Source organism: Macaca nemestrina, chromosome 17, assembly GCF_043159975.1.
Source record: "Macaca nemestrina isolate mMacNem1 chromosome 17, mMacNem.hap1, whole genome shotgun sequence".
Classification (NCBI taxonomy): domain Eukaryota; kingdom Metazoa; phylum Chordata; class Mammalia; order Primates; family Cercopithecidae; genus Macaca; species Macaca nemestrina.
The window spans coordinates 90,291,086-90,314,292 of record NC_092141.1 but is presented as its reverse complement, the minus strand read 5'-3'; the positions used below and the strand labels follow the sequence as shown (position 1 = coordinate 90,314,292).

Sequence of the window (23,207 nt, the reverse complement as noted above, 5' to 3'; positions counted from 1 at the left end):
TTGCTCAGGCTGGAGTGCAGTGGCACAATCACGGCTCACTGCAGCCTCAAACTGCCAGGCTCAAGTGATCCCAAGTAGCTGGGACCACAGGCATGTGTCACCACGCCCGGCTAATTTTTGTATTTTTAGTAGAGACGGGAGTCTTGCTGTGTTGCCCAGGCTGGTCTCAAACTCCTGGGCTCAAGCAATCTGCCCACCTCAGCCTCCCAAAGTGCTGGGATTACAGGCATGAGCTATGGTGCCTGGCCCACTTTGCTTCTCATTCAAATGTTGGATGGGGAAGGTGAAATCTCCAGGGCAAGGAAGGCTGGGATCAGCCATGGTCTCTTCCTCTCCCTCCTCTGCCTGCTCTCGGGGCTGCTGGGCAGAGATGGCTGTGGTTGGTCGGGCAGCACCCTTCCTCTGTCCTGCATCTTCCACTTTTTCCCACTGCCAGAAACCTGTTGGAGGTGGACCCCAGCCTCAGGCAGGTGCTGGTGGACATGGCCTCCCCTGTGGCTGAGGCTGAGGCCTTGCCTGGTTCGTGGTTTGGGTTTTGGGGGGCCTCAGAGTGTGAGCCTGAGACAGAACCTGGTCCTGTCACCACTGGCCCTGCAACCCTCCTGGCCGCCAAGTGCACACATCGCCCCTCAGTACCTGTGCCGAGAATAACATCTGCACACGTGTCATGAGACACACAGGCTCACGGTGGCACTCAGGGATGCCCAGGCATTAATGATGCTCAGCCTCAAGTGACATCAGTTGTTTGGGGATGGCCCAGCATCTCTCCAGCATCTCAGGGTCCCCCAGAAGGCAGGGGCCTCATCAGCTGAGGTTGCAGGGGTGTGCCTTGTGCCCACCACCTCAGCACAGTCGGGTGGGCAGCATGGCCAGCCGCTGTAAAGGGGAGTCGCAGACTGCGGCGGCTCCTGGTCAGAGCATGGGTCCGTGGCCACGCCACAAGGCTTCTGACCGCTGTCATGAGGCACCTGTTGTGGCCTTTCAGGTTTTACTCTTTGGCTGTTTCCCAGCTAAGCCTCCTCGGGGCAGGCTGCTTCACATCTCTGATCCTCACTTCAGGATCTCCAGTTGAGATCCTCCTGGGTTAGTGTGGGCCCTAAATCCAATGACATGTGTCCTTAGAAGAGAGGGGAGAGACATCAGGGAGGAAGGTCTCTTGATGACAGCAGAGATCGGAGTGATGCCGCTGCAAGCCGGAGATCACCGAGAACTACCAGCCGCCCCCAGGAGCTAGGACAGTCAGGAGCAGATCTCCCTCCGAGCCTCCAGAAGGAGCCAGCTATGTACCATCCTGACTATGGGCTTCTGCCTGTGGCCCTGTGAGGCAATAAAGGTCTGCTGCTTGAAGCTACTGGGTTGTGGCTACTCGTCACGGCAGCCCCAGAGCACTCACAGATCACTCTGCTGTGTCACGGCAGCTCCAGAGCCCTCACCATTGCTGCAGGACCAGGCACAGGTGCGGGAGCTCCAGGCACAGGTGCGAGAACTCCAGGCACAGGTGCGGGAACTTGAGTCACCACTGCTGAGTGGCCAGTGGGTGCTGGGACTTCAGAGAGACTCACTGAGCAAGTGGCCCAGGCACCAGGTAGGGAAGGACGGCAGGGGCCTGTGCACCCTCCAAAGCCTGAGACTGGCTTCCCCTCCACAGTGGCGGCCACCGACACCCACCCAACTGCACTGAGGTGGTAGGCACCAGGCACACCCTTGCAACCTCAGCTGATGAGGCCCCTTCCTTCTGTGGGATGCTGGGAGATGCTGGGCCATCCCCAAACTCACAAGGAATTTATTTGTGACCATATGTGAAGCCCATGTGAGTGGAACCAGTGTTATGCCATCTTTCCTGCCCATGGGCACCCCATTTACCCCCAAGGCCAAGCTGAAAGGCCGCCATGGGGGCCCCCAGGTTCTGGGAGAAGTCAGGGCTGCCTGCTGCCCCCGCACTTACTAGTGGAATGCCTGCTGTCCCTGGAGGCCTGGGCCCGGCTGCCGGCTCCCTGAGGAGGGCCTGTTCCCAACCCAGCTGGGCTTTGGTGTGCAGGCTGCCGGGCAGAGACCCAAGTGTGGGAGGCCCCACCTGCCAGCACCAGGCCTGGGGTCCAGGCTCCAGGGTCTTCAGTGAGCTTCCATTTCCTCCTTAGCTCTTCTGAGTATTGGAGGAATCAGTCAAATCATAGTCACCAAAGGCCTCAGTGGCCTTTAAGCCTGTCTTAACTGTCACCGCGGGTGGACGTGCAAATGTTCCTGCACGGGTGAAGACCCTCAGGGTCACCATCTCAGGACAGAATGATCAGGGTGGAGAGAGGACACTGGAGACTTCCTGGGCTGTCAGATCCTGAACAGACCCCCAGCGCGGCCCCCCACTCCCTGGCTGAGCCTGTCGGGCCTGGGCCAGCTGTGACATGAGGGACTGTTCCTTCTGACTCTGCCTCCAGCGTGAAGTGGGGCGTCACAAAGAGAGGAGGAGTCCCCTGTCATACCCACACTTGTCCTGACAATTCTTGCCCCAACAGGAAACAGGCCCCAGCAGCAAGCCGCCTGTCCTCCGTCCGAGCCCGGGCACCCGGGTTCACATGCTGGGCTGCCCGGCCCCAGGGTGTGGAACCGATTTATTCGGTAGCTTTGCCGCTGATTAGTTGCAGGTGAGTGGATGGCACGTGGTTTGTGTTGTAACAATATTTTGGGACAATTAGATTGAAACCACATTGCTGGCGGCCCCGTTGGCGGCTGGCCGCGGCACTGCACTCTCTCTGCCCTTTGTGGCTCCTGGCTGGCCGGGCCACCCCCACCCCTCCTGGGGCCTCCCCATCCTCACCCCCACCCGGGCTCCAAACCCTCCTTCTGACCTCCAGCTGACCTCAGTCATCAGTTGTTCCAGAAAACAGCTGCTGGGAGATTTCCCAGGGCAGGTGGGGAGGGGGCGACCTGGGGGGCCCATGTGGGAGTTTGAGGATAGACAACCCCCCAGATAGTCTCAGCACGTCTGTCTCTACCCCCAAGGAAGGGTCCCTCAACTACCCCCTCCTCAGCCAACAGCCCCCTCTGCATCCACTGCATCCTGTAGGAGGGAGCGCCTGACCCAGTGACCCCAGAGTGAGAGGGGACAGCCAAGGCCAGGTGTTCCGGGCCCAGCTCAACCACCCAGGGCTTGGCTCAGGGCTCCCCCGAGGCCCGGGCGCCAGCGCCACCCAGAATCCCCGGCAGTGGGAGTCAGGCCTTGCACCTGGTGTGCAGGGGCTGAAGGCACCCGGCTCCCACCCAAAAGCAAGGCCTGGCGGGCTGCCACTCACAGTGCCCCCACGACGGCCAATCAGAGGAGGCCCTGCTCTGATCACGTGACTGGGTTTGACAGAGCTGGGCCAATCTGACTTCTCAGCAGTGGGACTCCGGTGTCAGCAGAGGGCGCTGTGGTCTTTGGGGTGTTCAGTGGGGATGGGGATGGGGGTGAGCAGGTCAGGGTTAGGGGCTGGGTCAGGGCCGGACTCCGGAGTTTCCCTCCATGGGCAGCTAGGATGAGGCGGAGGGGCTGGTGGCAGCAGCTGGTGCAGGGCCCCTGACCTGCTCCTGTCACAGACTCCAAGTGCAGCTTCCCTTTCTGTCTAGTAGGGGGTTGGATCCGGGGTCTGTGCCGGGGGACTCGGTGCCGGTGAGGGGTGGGTTAAGCAGGGCCACAGGTGACAGGTGTCGGCCACCACCCGGGGAGCCCATTCTCAGAGTGTGGTCTGCAGACCCATAGCAGGACTCACAGCGGGCACCCCTGAGAAGCACAGGTGTGGGACGGTTCCCAGGAGGCCCACGTGCAGAACCCGGGCTGGGCCTGCCATGGGGCTTCCCACGTGAGACCCTCTAAGGTGTGCCCCACTGGGGAGTCCAGGTGTGAGGCATGAGCGAGATACTGGGGCGGGGAGGGTTGTGGTGAGAGCGATGGGCAGAAGCCGGGCGGGACTGGAGCCTCCAGAAGGCAGGTGGGCACCAGGAGCCAGGCTGCGGGGAGGGGTCCCAGCAAGGGTGGTGGGGAGTGCCGACTGGTGCCCACCCCCTTGGCACAGGTCTGAGCTGCTCCCACGTTGATTACTTTGATGCTATTTGGAACCATCAAATATCCAATCATTTCCAGGAGGCCCATGGTGTCCTGGCTTTGCTGGTGCTCTTCCCTCACCTTTGTCAGTTCCTGGGGGTCCAGGCTGGCCGGGTGCTCATGCAGCCTCCAAAATGGCTCCCGTGGTCCCCTATCCCACCCTACTGGTTTGCAATCCGCTGTCCATAATACCAGGTCACCATGGCCACAGAGGGTGCTGGGAAACGCAGCCCTGCGCCCAGGAAGAAGGAGAATGAATGGGGTCCCCTGAGCTCCAGTGACACAGGTAGCTTGGACTCACTGGTCAGGGTGAGACCTCGCTCTGTTTCCCTGCTGGGTGGCCTTGGCCTCTCCCCACAACCAGCTCTCTCCCCTTGGGGCCCTAGCTTCCTGCACGTGGGCTCGTGCCCTGGGTTGCAGAGCTTTTGTCTGGAGGGGAGCTCTGTGGGTGAGAAACAGGCAAAGTGGTTTCAGGTGCAGCATGAACACTGTCTTCTGCCCAGACTCCTGGAGGGCTGTGACCCCAGTAGCTGCAGGACAGGCCCTGGCATGGCATCAGTGCCCCAGGTGGACAGAGGTGTCTGTCTGCATAGCTTTCCACAAAGCCCTGAAGACAAGCTATGTTGCCAGAGTGAAGAAAGCTGGGTGGGGATTGTGAGCATGGGCACCGGTTCCATCACACTGGAAACTCCTAAAAGTAAATGGGGGACTTAAGCCATTGTCACTGGGTTTCTTTTTGTTTTGTTTTTGTTTTTGTTTTTTGAGACAGAGTCTCACTCTGTCACCCAGGCTGGAGTACAGTGGCGCAATCTCGGCTCACTGCAAGTTCCGCCTCCCGGGTTCACGCCATTCTCCTGCCTCAGCCTCCCGAGTAGCTGGGACTACAGGTGCCTGCCACCACGTCCGGCTAATTTTTTTTTATTTTTTTATTTTTAGTAGAGACGAGGTTTCACTGTGTTAGCCAGGATGGTCTCGATTTCCTGACCTCATGATCCGCCCACCTGGGCCTCCCAAAGTGCTGGGATTACAGGCATGGGATTACACAAAATGTTTGACATTTCTGCATGACAAAGACATCATCCTTTATTTTATTTTATTTTTTGAGACAGAGTCTTGCTCTGTTGCCCAGGCTGGAGTACAATGGCACGATCTCGGCTCACAGCAACCTCCGCCTCCCGGGTTCAAGGGATTCTCCTGCCTCAGCCTCTGAGTAGCTGGGATTACAGGTGCATGCCACCAGGTCCAGCTAATTTTTTTGTATTGTTAGTAGAGACCGGGTTTCACCATGTTGGTTAGGCTGGTCTCAAACTCCTGACCTCAGGTGATCCACCAGCCTCGACCACCCAAAGAGCTGGAATTACAGGTGTGAGCCACCACACCCTGCCAAAAGAGATCACTCTTAGCAAATGTCAAAACACAACACACTGATCAGGGAAATGCAAATTAGAATCACAGTGAGATACCACCACACCCTTGTCAGTGTAACTACCATCAGTAGGGCAGACACTATCGGGTGTTAGTGAGGATATGGAGGAACTGGAACTCTCATACTGTGGTGGGAACGTAAATGGTGCAACCACTTTGGAAGGCGGTTTGGCAATGAGAGAAAAAATTAAACATCCACCTACCGTGTGACTCAGCCACTCCACTCCTAGTTGTTTACCCCAAAGTGAAAACATGATTCACACAAACCCTTATACACAAGTGTTCATAACAGCTCTATGTTACGAACTGGAAGAAACAACTGAAATGCCCACCAGCAGGCGAGGGCTGCCACATGCCAGGCACCCAGACTGCGGGGGCTGCCACATGCCGGGCACCCAGACTACGGGGGCTGCCACATGCCGGGCACTCAGACTATGGGGGCTGCCACATGCCGGGCACCCAGACGCCGGGCACCCAGACTGTGGGGGCTGCCACATGCCGGGCACCCAGACTGCGGGGCTGCCACATGCCGGGCACCCAGACTGCGGGGCTGCCACATGCCGGGCACCCAGACTGCGGGGGCTGCCACATGCCGGGCACCCAGACTGCGGGGGCTGCTCGGCAGCTGGGAGGTAGAACTGTCAGTGCATGAAACAGCATGGATGAATCTCAAACCGCTGTGCTGAGCCAGCGAAGCCAGAGCGTGCTGCCTGACTCCATTTCTGGGAAATTCTAGAAAGGGCAAAACTAAACTATAGTGACGGAAAGTAGACCCACGGTTGCCTGGGACTGAAATAAGGTGGGAGATTGAAAAGGACCCTGGAGGAACTTTCTGAGGTTCTGAGGTGCTTGGTATGTTCTGTGTCTTTTTTGTTGTTGTTTAAAACAAACAAGAGATGATGAGAGAGAGAGAGATGGGATCTCGCTCTGTGACCCAGGCTGGAGTGCAGTGGTGTGATCATGGCTCAGTGCAGCCTCAGACTCCTGGGCTCAAGTGATTCTCCCCTCTCAGTCTCCCAAGTAGCTAGTGTTCCGTGTCTTGATTGTGGTGGTGGTTCCACAAATATAAACATTCATCAAAACTCATCCAACTGTACACTTAAAACGGGTGCATTTTCTTGTATCTAAAGTGTCATCTTGGCTGTGCACAGTGGCTCGCACCTGTCATCCCAGTGCTTTGGGAGGCTGGGGTGGGTGGATCACCTGAGGTCAGGAGTTGGAGACCAGCCTGGCCAACATGGCAAAAACCCATCTCTATTAAAAATACAAAAAAATGGCTGGGCATGGTGCAGGCACTTGTAATCCCAGCTATTCGGGAGACTGAGGCAGAGAGAATTGCTTGAACCCAGGAGGCAGAGGTTGCAGTGAGCCGAGATTGTACCATTGCACTCCAGCCTGGGCGACAGAGCGAGACTCTGTATCGAAAAGTAAAAATAAAAATAAAAATAATTGGCCGGGTGTGGTGGCTCATGCCTGTAATCCCAGCACTTTGGGAGGCTGAGGAGGGCGGATCATGAGGTCAGGAGATCGAGACCATCCTGGCTAACACAGTGAAACCCTGTTTCTACTAAAAATACAAAAAATTAGCTTGGCACGGTGGCAGGCGCTTGTAATTCCAGCTACTCAGGAGGCTGAGGCAGGGAGAATTGCTTGAACCTGGGAGGCGGAGCTTGCAGTGAGCCGAGATGGTGCCACTGCACTCCAGCCTGGGCGACAGAGTGAGACTCCGTCTCAAAATAAATAAATAAATAAAATAATTTAAAAATTGGCTGGGCGCGGTGGCTCAAGCCTGTAATCCCAGCACTTTGGGAGGCTGAGACGGGCGGATCACAAGGTCAGGAGATCGAGACCATCCTCGCTAACATGGTGAAACCCCGTCTCTACTAAAAAATGCAAAAAAACTAGCCGGGCGGGTTGGCGGGCGCCTGTAGTCCCAGCTACTCGGGAGGCTGAGGTAGGAGAATGGCGTAAACCTGGGAGGCGGAGCTTGCAGTGAGCTGAGATCCGGCCACTGCACCCCAGCCTGGGCGACAGAGCAAGACTCCGTCTCAAAAAAAAAAAAAAAAAAAAAATTTAAAAATTAAAAAATAAAGTATATGTCAATGAAGCCGGTTAAAATTAAAATCCAAGATTCTATTTGTCACCTATCAGATGACAAGGGTCAAAATGACCGACGATATCCTGCTTTGCCGTAGATGCAGGGAAACAGGCAGGCTCTCATCACTAGGTGGGAGGGATGTGCACGTTGGCACACATTTGCTGGGCCATTTGACAATACCAATCAGAATTTGAAATCTGCATAGCTTTCACCTGGCAATTTGTTCTTCTAGGAATTTTATCTTCCAGATATACTTGCATAAGGTCACAAAGCTACATGAACAGAGATGTCCTTTGCAGTGACATTTTGTTATGTTGAAAAATTAGAATCAGGCCGGGCACGGTGGCTCAAGCCTGTAATCCCAGCACTTTGGGAGGCCGAGACGGGTGGATCATGAGGTCAGGAGATCGAGACCATCCTGGCTAACACGGTGAAACCCCGTCTCTACTAAAAAATACAAAAAAAAAAAAACTAGCCGGGTGAGGTGGCGGGCGCCTGTAGTCCCAGCTACTCGGGAGGCTGAGGCAGGAGAATGGCGTGGACCCGGGAGGCGGAGCTTGCAGTGAGCTGAGATCCGGCCACTGCACTCCAGCCTGGGAGACAGAGCGAGACTCCGCATCAAAAAAAAAAAAAAAAAAAAAGAAAAATTAGAATCAACATAAATGTCCAACAGTACAATTGGCCAAATACATACAAGCTACCAACCATCCCAGTTTGCCCAGGGCGATCCTGGTATTAGTACTAAAAATCCCAGGCCCTGGGAAACTCTTTTTTTTTTTTTTTTTTTTTTTGAGATGGAGTCTCCCTCTGTCGCCCAGGCTGGAGTTCAGTGGCACGATCTCGGCTCACTGCAAGCTCCGCCTCCTGGGTTCCCGCCATTTTCCCGCCTCAGGCTCCAGAGTAGCTGGGACTACAGGTGCCCATCACCACGCCCGGCTAGTTTTTTGTATTTTCAATAGGGACGGGGTTTCACCATGTTAACCAGGATGGTTTCGATCTGCTGACCTCATGATCCACCCGTCTCGGCCTCCCAAAGTGCTGGGGTTACAGGCGTGAGCCACCGTGCCGGCCGGCTCTGGGAAACTCTTTAATCCCCTAGAACCCTCAGGCAGCTGGTGACTCCAAATACACTACAGTGTGGACAGGCAGAGAAATACTACAAAGTCATGAAAAATGGCGTGTGGTTTCGGTACTACTATGGAAGATGGCCATGTGACAGTAAATGAAATTAAACTAGACGCCAAGTTGCGAGTGTCAGGTGTGGCAGGATTCGAATTGTGTGAGGGTTTGATGTGTGTGGAATCGACCTCTCTGCGTGCACAGAGCGCCTGGGAGGGGGAACAAGGAGCCGGCCGTTCGTACGCGTCTCTCTGGAGCCTGCGGTGGGAGGGGTTACTACGTTTTGCTTTAAATCCCACTGTGCCATTGGCTTCATTTACTTTGTGTGTGCATGGATTTTATAATTAAAAAAATATTTTCTAAAGGAAGTGTGACCTTGATCTGCAGTGAAAGGCGGGTGGGTGGGGCCTCTGGATCACAGCCGCAGTAAGGCCGACTCTGAGGGGTCCAAGGCTGCTGAAACCTTTAGCAAGGCAGGGAGATGGGGGAGAAGGAAGGGTGTCCCAAGGTCAAGGTCCCAGGGCAGGCGGAGGCAGCAGACTCCTCCCCTGAGGGGGACCCCTCGCCTGGGGCCACCTTCTGGCATCGGCTCTAGCCCCTCTTACTGCAGGCAGCCCCTGGTCTCCACCAAAACACGGCCAGCCTGGGATTGTTAAACAAATTGACTGGCTGGGCCCTGAGCCCGGCTAATTCTTGTGTCTTAATGAGTGGGAAGATGAGGTTTTATTCATCACTGGGGCTTTAAAAATTGCAGTAAAGTGGCCCACTTTATAAAGAAAAAATCAACAGCAAAAAGAAAACAGGAGTATGTAAATGGACGGGGTGACAAAAAGCAGGCCAATTACCCCCAAAATGAGACATAGTTATGGCTCCATTAACTCAATTATATTTTCAAAAGGATTTCTTACGAGGCCCCCAACCCACCCCACCCGCACACGCCTGTAATTTTTACATCAACTTCAAGCCATTAAATTGCATTAAATTATTTTGTGGGAGAGAGAGGTGTGTTTCGGAAGACAGAGCTGCAGACGGCCCTGTCCGGCTCCCCGGGGGGTATGGGGGTCAGGGATGCGCAGGCAGGGAGCCCCCACGAGGGGCCGTCCAGGGGGCAGGCTCCGGGGAGCCAGTCCTGAGGGGTGAGAGGAAGAGGAGCCGTGGGCTTTCCCAGGTGTGGCAAGAACAGGGCCCAGCCAGGGACAGCAAGGGACTTGGTTGTTCCCAAGACCCCAAGTCCCCATGACATGTTTACCTCCAGATGGTTCCGTACTCTATCCACACCCCCAGACAGGTGGCCCGGAATATGCCAGTCCACACGTGAGCACCTAACCTTGCTGGCTTCGTGAGTTTCTCTTTGTTCCATTCGACTTAGAAAACTTAATTTTTTGGAGATATGGAAAAATAAAGTTGTATGAAAACACATCAGGCGGGGCTCGGTGGCTCACGCCTGTAATCTCAGCACTTTGGGAGGCCGAGACGGGTGGATCACGAGGTCAGGAGATCGAGACCATCCTGGCTAACACGGTGAAACCCCGTCTCTACTAAAATACAAAAAAAAAAAAAATTAGCCGGGCGTGGTGGCGGGTGCCTGTAGTCCCAGCTACTCGGGAGGCTGAGGCAGGAGAATGGCGTGAACCCGGGAGGCAGAGCTTGCAGTGAGCTGAGATCGCGCCACTGCACTCCAGCCTGGGCGACAGAGCGAGACTACGTCTCAAAAAAAAAAAAAAAAAAGAAAACACATCAGAATGGGGGACTACTCAGGGGTATGTTTGAAGCCTATCCTTTTTTTTTTTTTCTTTTTTTTTGAGACAGAGTCTCACTCAGGCTGGAGTGCAGTAGCACAGTCTCAGCTCACTGCAACCTCCACCTCCTGGCTTCAAACCATTCTCTGGCCAGGCGCGGTGGCTCAAGCCTGTAATCCCAGCACTTTGGGAGGCCGAGACGGGTGGATCACAAGGTCAGGAGATCGAGACCATCCTGGCTAACACGGTGAAACCCCGTCTCTACTAAAATACAAAAAAAAAAAAAATTAGCCGGGCGTGGTGGCGGGTGCCTGTAGTCCCAGCTACTCCGGAGGCTGAGGCAGGAGAATGGCGTGAACCCGGGAGGCGGAGCTTGCAGTGAGCTGAGATCCGGCCACTGCACTCCAGCCTGGGCGACAGAGCGAGACTCCGTCTCAAAAAACAAAACAAAACAAAACAAAACAAAACAAAAAAAAACCATTCTCATGCCTCCCGAGTAGCTGGGATTAAAGGTGCCCACCACCATGCCTGGCTAATTTTTGTATTTTTAGTACAGACAGGGTTTCACCATGTTGGCCAGGCTGGTCTCGAACTCCTGACCTCAGGTGATCCACCTGCCTCAGCCTCCCAAAGTTCTGGGATTACAGGCGTGAGCCACCGTGCCCGGCCTGATGCCTATTCTTCATACCACGCTTTGCAGGCATAGCGTGAGTCCCTGGAACTCGGGGCTTTGAAGTGACACTGGGCACGACTCACTTATTCAAGCACGGATCACCCTGACCATGCTGGGGAGGCCTTGAAATCCCAGAGTCCATGCACAGTTCCTGGCTGCTTCTATAAATGTGCCCAGCCCTGAAGCGTGGTGACTGTAACCTGCTTTTCCCCGTCAGCCGGGCCCTGGGGAGCCCAGGCCTGCCCTACATAAGTCTGCACCTGGGCCGCACGGGACTGAGTAGTTAATATCATGGATTTCAGGCAGAGTGGAGGAGGAGGAAGGGCTGGGATGTGGAGGGGACCCTCAGACAGGTGTCCTGGGCAGAACACCGAGGGCCACCTGGCCAGCGTCAGCGGTCAGAGACTATAAACCCAATGGCAATGGACAAACAGAGGGTACAGAATTGGGCTGAGCGGTGGGGTTGGGGGGGGGACCCTGAGGCAGGAGCCAGGGGCCCTCCAGGGCTCAGGGCCAGGGAGCCAGGGCTGGCATGACGAAGCTTAAACCACAAAACAGAAGAAAGCAAATCTGCCCCATTCTGCCTTCCGGGATGTCTCACCCACACAGCAAGAGGACCTGCACAGGACAGGACCCAGGGGGTGGGGCTGACCCGAGCAGGGTGTGCAGACCAGTCCTGAGGGGCTGCCCTTCAGGGTCCCTAGGCCGCCGGCCCTGCCAGGGGCTGTAGGAGCAGCAGTGAGGGAGGACAGAGAAGGCAGCCGAGGCAGAGGGACCCTCTCCAGCTGGCTCCTGCAGGGCTACGGCTCTGCATTGCTGCTTGCCTGTGCTCCAGCCCCTGTAGCCTCCATCCCTTGCACAGCACCCCAGACTGGAAGAGCCCATGCAGCTGCAAGACAGTCCCCCCTCCCCTCACAGCCAAGCACACCCTCAGCCCCAGTGTGAGGGTCTGGGACAGCAGACTGACGGGGGCAGGTGGGAAAAGACCACGTGCATGATGTGTGCATGTGAGTACATGTGTGTACATGTGTAAACACACATGTAAGAGACAAGGATACACCCTCAACTCTTACTGCTCCCCGCACCAGACCCTCAGGGGAGGCTCCGGACCCCAGCATGTGCTTCCAGGTGGATGGCGAGGCTGCTTAGAACAGTCTTCACTCCAGGCAACACCTGGGGAGGATCCTGGGGCAGCAGAGTGGGTGCCACGTGTGGGGCCTAGAGGACGGTCTGGGAGGTCCCAGGGGAGGGAGTGACACCTGGGGCAGGGCAGGGCAGGGTGAGGGGAGGCTGAGGCTGGGAAGCTGAGGAGACCCGGGCAGCTCTGGGGCCCCAGAGGCCTCAGCCTGGGGGAGCTGCCAGGTGCTTGGGAGAGCGTGGGTACAACCCAGCCCTGCCCTGCGCAATGCTCGTCAACCTGTGCCTTGTCACCACCCTAGACCCTGGGTCCTCCCCACTCTCCCAACCCTCAGGGACCCTCTTTCAGCCCCCAGCCCTAAGGACAGTATGTGGCTGCCCTCCCTGGCTGCCCGCCACCCCTGGGCTGGAGCTCCAGCCTCCTTCCCGCTCCTTCAGGCCCTGTCAGTCATTTGCCTGCTCCTGCCGGCCAGTGACCTCTTGTCCATGTGCTAAAAGAGCCATTGTTCAGGAAGAGATGGAGGGGAAGGGCCGGCTGGTCAGGCCTGGGTACTGGTCAGACTCTGGCGTGTGCCAGTGGGTGGACTCGGTTGTCCCCTGGGGCCAGCTGGGCAGCCCGTGGGCCGTGGAGGCAGCGTCAGGCGGCTGGGGAGGCCTGAGTGAGCTCGCAGGCCACCTCCCCTCCTCTCAGCGCCTTCCTTTCCAGCTGAGCCTGAGGGAGGCTGAAGAATATGCATTTTGCCCGGTCGGCTGCTACAGCCTCCTGTCCATCGCAGACCCTGGGGGCGGGGGACACACGGGGGCTCCCGGTGCGGCCAAAGAGGCATTGGAGAAGGGACTTCCCTGAGGCGGCCTCTGGCTGGCGGCGGCTGGGAGCCCTCTGCTTGAGGAGCGGCCGTCACAGCATGGCCCCTGCAGGCCGTGGCTCTAACGCAGTGCTCTGGGGCTGGCAGGGCCTGGGCATGGGGACCAGGCAGAGCTGGGGTCCCAGGCCCTGCATGGTGCCGACTGACAGGACACTGGGCAATCTCCCGAGCCTGCCGGCCTTCCTGGCCTCAGCCATAAGATGGGCTGAGAGAGAGCGGAGGCTCTGTGCCGGGATTGGGTGAGGAACATTTGAGCCAGAGGCCAGCCTGGCTCTGCGCGGCCCCGGGAGGCCAGAGGTGCCCCCTCTGTCATCTGGAGGAGCCGGCTGCAGAGGCCTCCTGTCCTGTTCCTCAGGCAGCGGCCCCATCTGGCGTTCCCAGGCCACCCCAGTGCTGGGGGAGTTGCAGGTGGTGGGGTCACCTTGGAGGGGGTGCAGCCCGGTCACATCGGCTCTGCTTCCCTCTCTCCCCACCCCCACGGGCTGGCTTGGCTGAGCCCGACGCTTCTCAAGGTGAGGAGGGCGTCCTTGAAGGCTCTGGCCGCCCCACACCAAGGTCTTTGCACCAAGGTCATGGCCGCACAGGAAGCAGGGAGGGTGGCGGGGAGGTTATGGTCCGAGGGAGGAGGGAGGGCAGGAGAGGGAAATAAAAAGAGATTACATTTTTTAAAAGGTACTCTAGCTGTCTGCTGACACCGCCCCTGGTCTCCATCCGTTTTATAGCCTGACGGGCTTGAGCAGCTGGGCCTCGTCCGTCTGTCAGGGGCCTGCAAAAGGCGGGGGCTGGGAGCAGAGCCCCCGCAGGAGACCTGGATGGGGGCCACCTCTCCTCGGGCCTGGGATTCCTCTGGGCCTGCCCAGGCCGGGCAGGGGCGCTCTGTGCAGGTGGGATGGGTGGAGGGAAGCTGGCTTGGGGCGGGCGGCCACTATCTGGGCCCATCTATCCCCCTGACAGGTCAATTTTCTCTCGTGTTTTACAGGAGCTTTCAGGGCAGGAAATGTGATCGGGCAGCTGATTTATCTCCTTACCTGGTCTTTGTTCACAGCCTGGCTCCGGCCCCTCACCCTGCTGCAGGGCCCGAGGACGTCTCCCCAGGGGTCCCCACCTCGGCCTCCTTGGGGGGACTATGCTGAGCCCAGCTGCCTCTGTGAGATGAAGATAAGAAGGAGAAGACATGAAGGGCCTGCCTGGGGGCAGTCTGGCTTTCTCGCAGAGGGGCTGCACCTGGCTCCCTCCTCCCTCTCACCAGCAGCCCGCGGGGTGGTGAGGATGAAGGGGCTGTGGGGCCGGGGTGCAGGGATTAGGAGGAGGTGACTCCCATCTCTTCTTCCTCATCGTGTTTTTCACCTCTTAAGTCAACTTTGGTTTCTCGGACTCAGAGTTCTCTCCTGACGGCAGCGGGGTCCTCAGATCACCGGTGCAGACAGGGCCAGACAGGGCCAGTGTGGGGACCCACTCAGCCTGTGCCCTCTGCAGGAGGGAGGTCGGAGGCCTCAGCAGCCACCCTGGCCACCTCCTGAAATAGTGAATGTCCTTCGTTTTCAGCTGACAAGCTCTGATCTTATAACAAGGTGTGGAAGTGTTCAGAAAACTTTCAGCAGATGTTCGAGGAAAAACAGCTCAGCTTCCCATGCCCCCCACCTCTGCTAGGAGCGACCCCATCTCCCTCAAACAGAATTCTGGGAACCTGGGACCATAGGTCTTCCTGTGCCTCCCCTGCCAGCTCTGCACGACTTTGTCACGTACTAGAGTGCTGGCTGAGGTGATGCTGCTGCTATCAAACAGGTGGGAGGCCAGCCCCAGCCCCAGCCCCAGCCCCACCGGGGCCGGAGCTCCCAGTGAAGAAGCATCTGCCTGGTCTGCAGGTGTCCAGGACACACCAGTCGACTGCCTGACTCCCGGTCAGGCGAATGCACACATCAAGTCCTTGCAAGCCAGGGCTGAGCTGGCATCTCCAAGAAGAGGAAGGGTCCTGGCCCTGACCACGGGGCTCCCTTGATAGGAGGGATCACAAACTTGGCTTCCTGGGGGGCATCGTGGGGTGCGCTGCCTGCCAGGAGACCCCATTCCTGGTCACGGGGTTCTGTCCCACACAGTGGCAGGAGCCATGCATGATTCTTGGCGGAAGAAGGTCCACACAGCTGTGTGGTCTCTGCGGCCCGGCAGGGAAGCCCCCACATCAGCCGTGAGGGAACTTCCCAAAGCTCAGCAGGTGCCTCTTCCAGCTGTCCCCCAGGTCTTCTCTTGGCCGCTGTCCTGAGCCTTGATCCATAGCTGACACTTCTAGAAAAGTCTTTACCGAGAAACAGACCGGCTGCATGGGCGGTGGGGAGTGCAGTCGCCCAGGGCCTGGAATCGGAGGGGCCTGTGGCCAAGGCTGTCCTGAAATTCTTAATCATTTTACCTCTGAACTTGTGGGGTTTTTTGTTGTTGTTGTTGTTGTTGCTGTTGTTTGAGGCAGACTCTCGCTCTGTCGCCCAGGCTGGAGTGCGGTGGCGCGATCTCGGCTCACTGCGAGTTCCGCCTCCCGGGTTCATGCCATTCTCCTGCCTCAGCCTCCCAAGTAGCTGGGACTACAGGAGCGCACCACCACACCCAGCTAATTTTTGTATTTTTAGTAGAGACAGGGTTTCACCATGTTGGCCAGGCTGGTCTCAAACTCCTGACCTCGTGATCCACCTGCCTCGGCCTCTCAAAGTGCTGGGATTACAGGTGTGAGCCACTGCGCCCGGCCAATCATTTAAAATTTAACATTTTTCTTTATTTTAGAAGGACATTAAATAGCAAATAAACACCCTGGCAAATCGTGTGACTGTGAAGGAGAAGGAAACGCCTCCCCTGCCGGCACCTCCGCGGAGCCTTTTCCTGCCTTGTTTCGCTCCTGTTGCCCAGGCTGGAGAGCAAAGGCACGATCTGGGCTCCAGCGATTCTCCTGCCTCAGCCTCCCGAGTAGCTGGGATTACAGGCGCCCGCCACCATGCCCAGCTAATTTTTTTTTTTTTTTTTTGTATTTTTAGTAGAGACGGGGTTTCCCCATGTTGTTTGGACTGGTCCTGAACTCCTGACCTCAGGTGATCCACGTGCCTTGGTCTCCCAAAGTGCTGGGATTACAGGTGTGAGCCGCCACACCCGGCCCTTTCCCTGCCTTCTAAACAAGTGGCCAGGAATTCTCCCCCTGCACTGGCCCCCCAGATTGTGTGGCAGGCCCTGCAGATGGCACAGGGGACGGGTTCTTCCTTGTGGAAAGCCAGCCCCGGACACCTCTTCGGCATCGTCTGTTGGGGTGACCCTCCCACACCCAGCCTGGAACCCTAGCCAGCTCAGCCTCCGTCTGCTGAGAAATCAAGGTGACCTTGTGGCTCAGCCCTCAGGGGGCACTCACCACACAAGAGGTCCCTTTCAAGACCCCCTGTTTGGGGCTGGAGCCCCCAGGAATGGTTGGGGCAGCTTCCTGGGGCCTGGGAGCTGAGGGCATCTCATCTCCCCACAAGCGTCTGCTGCTGCTCCTGGCTGCCACCCATCCCCGTGAGATGCTGAGAGCTGGATACTTTTCTGTGCAGGGGCATGGGAAAGGGAGAAAGCCTGGCAGAGGGTTGGGAGCTAAGAAGCAAAGGGCGTGGAAGGGCCACTGTGCACTTTCGAAGACTCTGCTTGCCATTGGCCACCCCACCTCTCCCTGCCCTCATCCAAGGACGGACAGGCCTGGCAGGTGGGCCGGAGCCATGCGGCAGAAACATCCCAGGCCTGGCCTCAGAGGAAGGGGCCACAGTGAAAGTGGAGGCTGTCTGCACCCACCTCCCCAGCCTTTATCTCTGGGACCTCGGCCTGACCCCAGGCGCACCCTAGGCTGCTCACCAAGGTGGGTGCCCTGCCCACCGCCAGCTCAGATGCAGTGTGTGGACTCCCTTCTCTCTGGGGGTGAGCGCGAGTTCCCTCTCCTCCACATCAGGAGGCTGGGAGAGAGCTGGAGGGCCCTGGGATCTCCCTGACCCTGGTCATCAGCCCCAGCCATGATGGGCCCTGCATGTGCCATGGGTTTGGACTCAGCACCCCACTGGAATTCTGTTAAATCTCCGATTTTATCTGAAACTTCACCCACATGTTGCATCGCTCTGTGAGGCGTCCGTGTGTGTCCAGGCAGCAGTAACAACACTACTAACGCTGGCGGCCATCACAGGAAGCCAGTCCCGAACATGCCTGCCGCCCCCCCAGGGCCTGTTGCACCCTCATGACACCAGGCGTGGCAGAGACCGGGACGAGGAGCAGAGGCCTGGACCTGTCAGGGTCTCAGCAGGGGGAGGCCGGCCTGTCACAAGTGTTTGATGACCATGGAGAGGAGGTGGTGCAGGGAAGCGTGGCTGCTTCCAGGGGAAGGGCGGGCAGGGGTTCTGCATTGATTAAGCGCCTACTGTGTGCCAGGTCCTTTGTGGTTTTCATTTAATTTATTGCCACGGCCACGGGAGGGACAGATGAGGAAACGAGGCTCCAGTGAAGACACTTGTCCAGTCCCCTCTGGCTGTGGAAAGTGGGGAAGGGACGTCAACCCGGGCTCGGGAGAGATGAGGAAGCCGAAGCCTAGAGCCTTGTGGGGTCTGGAACTGCTGTCGTCCCGCTGGGGCGGCACCACCTGCCTCTTCTTTTAGAGCAGAGATCCTACAGAAGCTGGGTCCTCACCTGTCAAAGGCAGACGCCATTCCTGACCACGTGATGGCCTAGATGCGACCAGCGTCTGGGTGTCTGAGTGGGAACTGGGAGGGCCCGGCCAGGCCCGGCTCACGGTGACTCTGCCTGGCTTGTGCGGCCGAGAGCTGGCCTCTCCTAGACCTCGCTGTCCACTGACGCCCAGTGCCCCTGCAGCCTTCTCTTCCTGCCCCCATGAAGGTGACACTCTCCTGGGGGCTGCTTCAGCCCTCTGCCCGGAGAGCAAGCGGAGGGGCCTGGGATCCCACCTGTGTTCCTGTCTCTATCCCTCCTCGGCTGTCACCAGCTTTAATTATCCCGGCTCCATCCGCCCCGGCCCCTGCGCAGCTGGAAAGCCTCTTGGGCGGGCGCAGGGCCCCTCGCCTGGGCACGCCGCATTCCTGCATTCCTCCCCGGGGCCGCCGACCTGCCCTGCCGGCTGCGGGCAGCCTCGGGATGCAGGGAGCCGGGTGTGTGTCGGGGGCGCAACTGCTGGATGGGGAGCCTGGAGACAGCCCGGCTGTGCCCTGGGACTCCCAGCCCACATCCCCCTGCCACTCTGCATCACGACCCTGTCCTGCAGCCTGGCAAGAAGTCAGTGATTCATCACTCGGGCCCTGGGGGCTGCCTGGAGGGGCTCGGGTGTTTCTAACAGCAGGGAAGGGAAGGCAAGAGAACCTTCCACAGTTGGGAGCAGCAAAGCGGCCCAGGAAACCCCCCACAGGATGGGACCATCTGAGGTTCCAGCCACGCCAACTCCCCGGAGCAGGGCCCCCAGCCTAGTGGTATCTGGACAAGCCCTGTCTGGGGTGCACCTTCTCGGGGAGACCCCCTGCTCTTTGGGCTACTGTCCCGGGGAGCCTCCCCCTTCCTGGGGCTGGGTGGACCAGCTGTGAAATGGCAGCTCCCCCTTGAGGGGCTGGGGAGGGAGGAGGGGGCGCTGCCCCCCGGCCCTTCCCTACCCCCAGGCTTCCCAGATGGTCTGCCTTCAGCTCCAAACAGGAGGGGCGGCCACCTGTGAGGTTCTGTGGGGCCCTAGTGGTCACTCCCCAAGCTGCCTGTGTCCCTGCGTCTGAACAGGCACCTCTTCACCTCTGTGTTTGGGCAGCTCTCCCCTTGTGTCTGGAATTTTTAGAAAAGGGGAAAAAACGTAGACGAAAGCAGGCTTTTTATCTTGTTGAACGCTCCCACACCCTCACTCGTTACACCATGGTAGTGGAAGATTCAAAGGAAGGTTCCTCCTGGCGGCCGTGATTATCATCTGCAGTTCTTGACCGGGGACATTGCAAAGGTCACATTGTCCGTCCAGCCCCGCCCCACCCTGACGTTGCTCCCGGAGTGGGGACGGGGATGGGGTCTGCACCACCCCAGCTCTCAGGGGCCCCGCCCTGGGGAACACACGTCTGCGGTGTTGCCCACCACTGCCTGGAAACTGGCCAAGGGCTCCATACGCCAAGACCAGGTGAGGGGAGGTGGTGGGTGGGGACCAGCCCTGCCCCTCTTGGAGACCCCCAGGGCATTGCGCCAGGCCAGCCTGGAGTCGGGTGTGGAGTGGTTAGTGTGAGCATTACATCCTCTTTTCCCTAATGTAGCTGAAAATGTCCCCGGGGCCAGTCCCTCAGGGCACAGTGCTGGACTCGATGCAACAGAAAGAGTTGGGGTGTCTGGCCGGGCGCGGTGGCTCATGCCTCTAATCCTGCACTTTGGGAGGCTGAGGCAGGCAGATCACTGGAGGTCAGGAGTTGGAGACCAGCCTGGTCAACATGGTGAAACCCCGTCTCTACTAAAAATACAAAAATTAGCCAGGTGTGGTGGCGGGCGCCTGTAATCCCAGCTGCTCAGGAGGCTGAAGCAGGAGAATCGCTTGAACCCAGGAGGCAGAGGTTGCAGTGAGCTGAGGTCTCGCCATCGCATTCCAGTCTGGGCAGCAAAGCGAGACTCCGTCTCAAAAAAAAAAAAAAAAGAGAGAGAAAGAGCTGGGGTGTCCCATTCTCAGGGCAGGGGTCAGAGCTGCATCCCTGGGGTGCCCTGAGTTTGGGGGTCACGATAACCTTCACCCTGCATGCAGCCCAGGTCCACACCTAGAAGTCTTGTGGCCTTGAGCACACTGCGTTGCCTCTCTGAGCCTCAGTTTCCCCATCTATAAAATGGAGAGGGTGACACTGAGAGATTGCTATTGGCTGGCTTCTTTCATTGGGCCCTAAACCAAACAGTGGCTTAAATACCAGAGGCTTGCTCAATGGGTGGTGGGCAGGCAGCTGGGCTAGGGCGGCACCCCCCACCTCCCCACGGTGCCCCCCAGCCCCTCCATGGTGCCCCCCAGCCCCTCCACAGCCTCCATCCCTGGGGTCCAGATCTCATTGTTCCTCAGCAAATGCTACAGAACTTTTGTAGGCCCACCAGCAGGAGTGGGGCTGCCGGGCAGTGAGCTGGGGGTGCTGGGAGGCCCGAGGGGAGGCAGGGTGCATCCTGCAGGGTCACTGTGAGGACCTGGGTTGAGGGTGGGTTTGAGCAGAGGCTGACATGGTCTCACTTTCCGGCTGCTGGGTGGGAACAGACCATGGGGAGGCCAGGGCAGAAGTGAGGAGAACGTTATGATTCCAGAGAGAGGTGAGATAACCTGCAAATACCCTGCACACCCCGGGGCCTTTGCCTCGGCATCCTCTGCCCAGGCGTCCTCTATGCCATCTGCTGCACCTGGGTGTGCTCTCTGGGCCCCTCTGCAGGTGCCTCCTCTGCTCCTTTGGGAAAGCCCCACCTGTCTTGAGGTCCCCCCATACCTATGCTTCCCAGCACCTCGGAGACCCCAGAACCACTGAACAAAGAGCATCGGGGTCCTGAGCTGCCACACGGAGGACCCCAAGGTGGCGGGCTCACAATAGTCCCCAGACCCGGGTGGTGGGCACCAGGGGACTGGACCGTCAGTCTGTGGAGCTGGGGCTGCGGCTGGTGGTGTTTCCAGCAAGGGGTCTTTTTGCTGCGGGAGAGGCCTCTGGAGGCCACGGCTAACCCACCCGGAAAGCCTCAAAGGCACCCTCATTCCCGCCCCGCACAGAATCCACCGGCTCCCCATGGTTCCTCCAGGCCCTCTTCAGACATGACATGCAGTGCCTGGGTGCCCAGCCTGCTCAGCACACCCCGGGCCTCAGCCCCACCCAAGCCTTGGCCCGGCATGGGAGTCACCAAGGGCACACACACAGGCCTGATCGAGGAGGGAAGCCCTGGGGCAGCGGCTTCTGGAGCTCTGGCCAAGGATGGGCTCTGAAGCGCACCCCTGCCCGGCCCAGAGCACCAGGCCAGGGGCGGGGTGGGGGCACAGCCCGAAGCCCCCTGTGAAGCCTGTCCGTCTTCCTGGAGCCTCGGCTGCCCCTCCAACGCGGCCCTCCGTGGGAGCCCAGCTGGCCCCAGTGTGGCCATCAGATGTGGGCAGGCCCTGGTGGCCTCCACTGTGTCAGGTGACATGGTGGCGCTCCGGCCGCAGGCCGTACCCCAGCTGCCGCGTTAAGAAGGGCTGTGGGGCCGGGCGCGGTGGCTCAAGCCTGTAATCCCAGCACTTTGGGAGGCCGAGACGGGCGGATCACAAGGTCAGGAGATCGAGACCATCCTGGCGAACACGGTGAAACCCCGTCTCTACTAAAAAATACAAAAAACTAGCCGGGCGAGGTGGCGGGCGCCTGTAGTCCCAGCTACACAGGAGGCTGAGGCAGGAGAATGGCGTAAACCCGGGAGGCGGAGCTTGCAGTGAGCTGAGATCCGGCCACTGCGCTCCAGCCCCGGCGACAGAGCGAGACTCCGTCTCAAAAAAAAAAAAAAAAAAAAAAAAAAAAAGAAGGGCTGTGGATTTAAATAAAATCCATAAAATCCAGTCGCTCTGCTGGACCTGTTGTCAGTTTGATGGCTCTGGGGTTATAGAAATGGGGAGGAGACCCCCAGGAGGCAGGGGGGACTGGACAAGAGGCCACAGTGGGGCCCTCTCCTCCCTCCATGGGATACCACCCTGGGGGATTCTAAAGGTGGGGAGTCCACTGAGAAAGGGAGATGGGAACCAGAGTTCCTAGACAAGTTGGCACCTGAGTCCGGGTGAACTTTTAACTCCTGCCTGCTGGGGTGGTGAAAGCCCAGGCCACACCTGAGGCTCCCCCTGCACCCCAAACCCACTTGGGCCCCAGTTTGGATTCTGAGAGGCCATCCTGGCCTCTGCTTATGCCCCCAGCTTGGAAATTGGAGAACCAGATGGGAGAGCGTAGGACTGCCCAGTAAGCAGCGCTGAGGAAGGAAGGGGCCAGTCCTCACTGGGGCTCCTACACAGGACCTCCCAGAAACTGCACGGCAGACACCAGGGTTAAACGGGCTTCAAGCCAGCAAGGTGGCTCATGCCTGTAATCCTAGCACTTTGGGAGGCCAAGGTGGGTGGATCACTTGAGGTGAGGAGTTCGAGATCAGCTTGGCCAACATGGTGAAACCCCATCTCTACTAAAAACCCCACAAAATTAGCCAGGTGCGGTGGCAGGTGCCTGTGATCCCAGCTACTCGGGAGGCTGAGGCAGGAGAATCGCTTGAACCCAGAAAGCAGAGGTTGCAGCGAGCCAAGATCACACCACTGCACTCCAGCCTGAGTGATGGAGTGAGACTGTCTCAAAAAAACAAAACAAAACAAAACAAAACAAAAAAACCAGGTTTCAGCTGTCCAGGGCACCTGGGTCGTGCGGCTCTGTGGGCCAAGCTCTGCCCACCCTGGTGCTCCTGAGCCCACCCACCTCCCACAGGCATTCTCTGCTGAAGCAGGCCAGGGCTTGTAGGGGATTCCACTGCAGCTGGGGCCCCCCATTTCTTTGGTGGGAGTTGCGGTGGGGCAGAGGGTGCCTGCGTACCTGATGTGGGAGGAGGAGCCTCACCACAGACGCGCAGCGGGTGCAGCAGACCCATGCTCTCAGAGACTGAGGTTCCCAGAGGCCGCAGAGGTCCGAGCCAGCCCTCCACCCCTCTTCCCAAACGGTGCCCAGGGCTGTCATCCCCTGTGACCTAATGGAAAGCTGCTGCCCTTGAACGTTGGCGGTGGGAGCCCTGGACCAGGCTCAGAGAGGTTCGATAGCATGCCTGGGTGACACAGCCTTGGTGCTCAGGAAGCCACGCACGGCTCCCGTGGGACAGTGATATCCCATCAGTTCTGGTGATCACACTGTGTGTGGGCATTAAGGCTGCAAGGTGCTGTTTGGAAGATGGCCACGGTGCTTCCTTTCTCCTCCTGTCCTCCTGCTCACACTCCATCCCAAAGCATTTAGGCTGGGCAGGGTTGGGGGCAGACCAGGGTGGGGTGCAGGAGCCCGAGGGAGGTGGGGGTGAGGGAGTTACAAACCAGGAAGGGGGAGCACCAGGAGGAACCCCGGGCTGGGAT

At 58.3% G+C, this 23,207-nt stretch overlaps 1 long non-coding RNA gene across 1 annotated transcript; it reads left to right on the top strand.

Annotated features, from left to right (window-relative positions):
• Window positions 1–2,253: 2,253 nt before the first annotated feature.
• On the top strand, window positions 2,254–15,919 carry LOC139359382 (uncharacterized). Its single transcript, XR_011615296.1, has 3 exons — window positions 2,254–2,639; window positions 14,178–14,395; window positions 14,678–15,919. It is a non-coding gene; the product is annotated as an uncharacterized lncRNA (long non-coding RNA).
• Window positions 15,920–23,207: the final 7,288 nt, after the last annotated feature.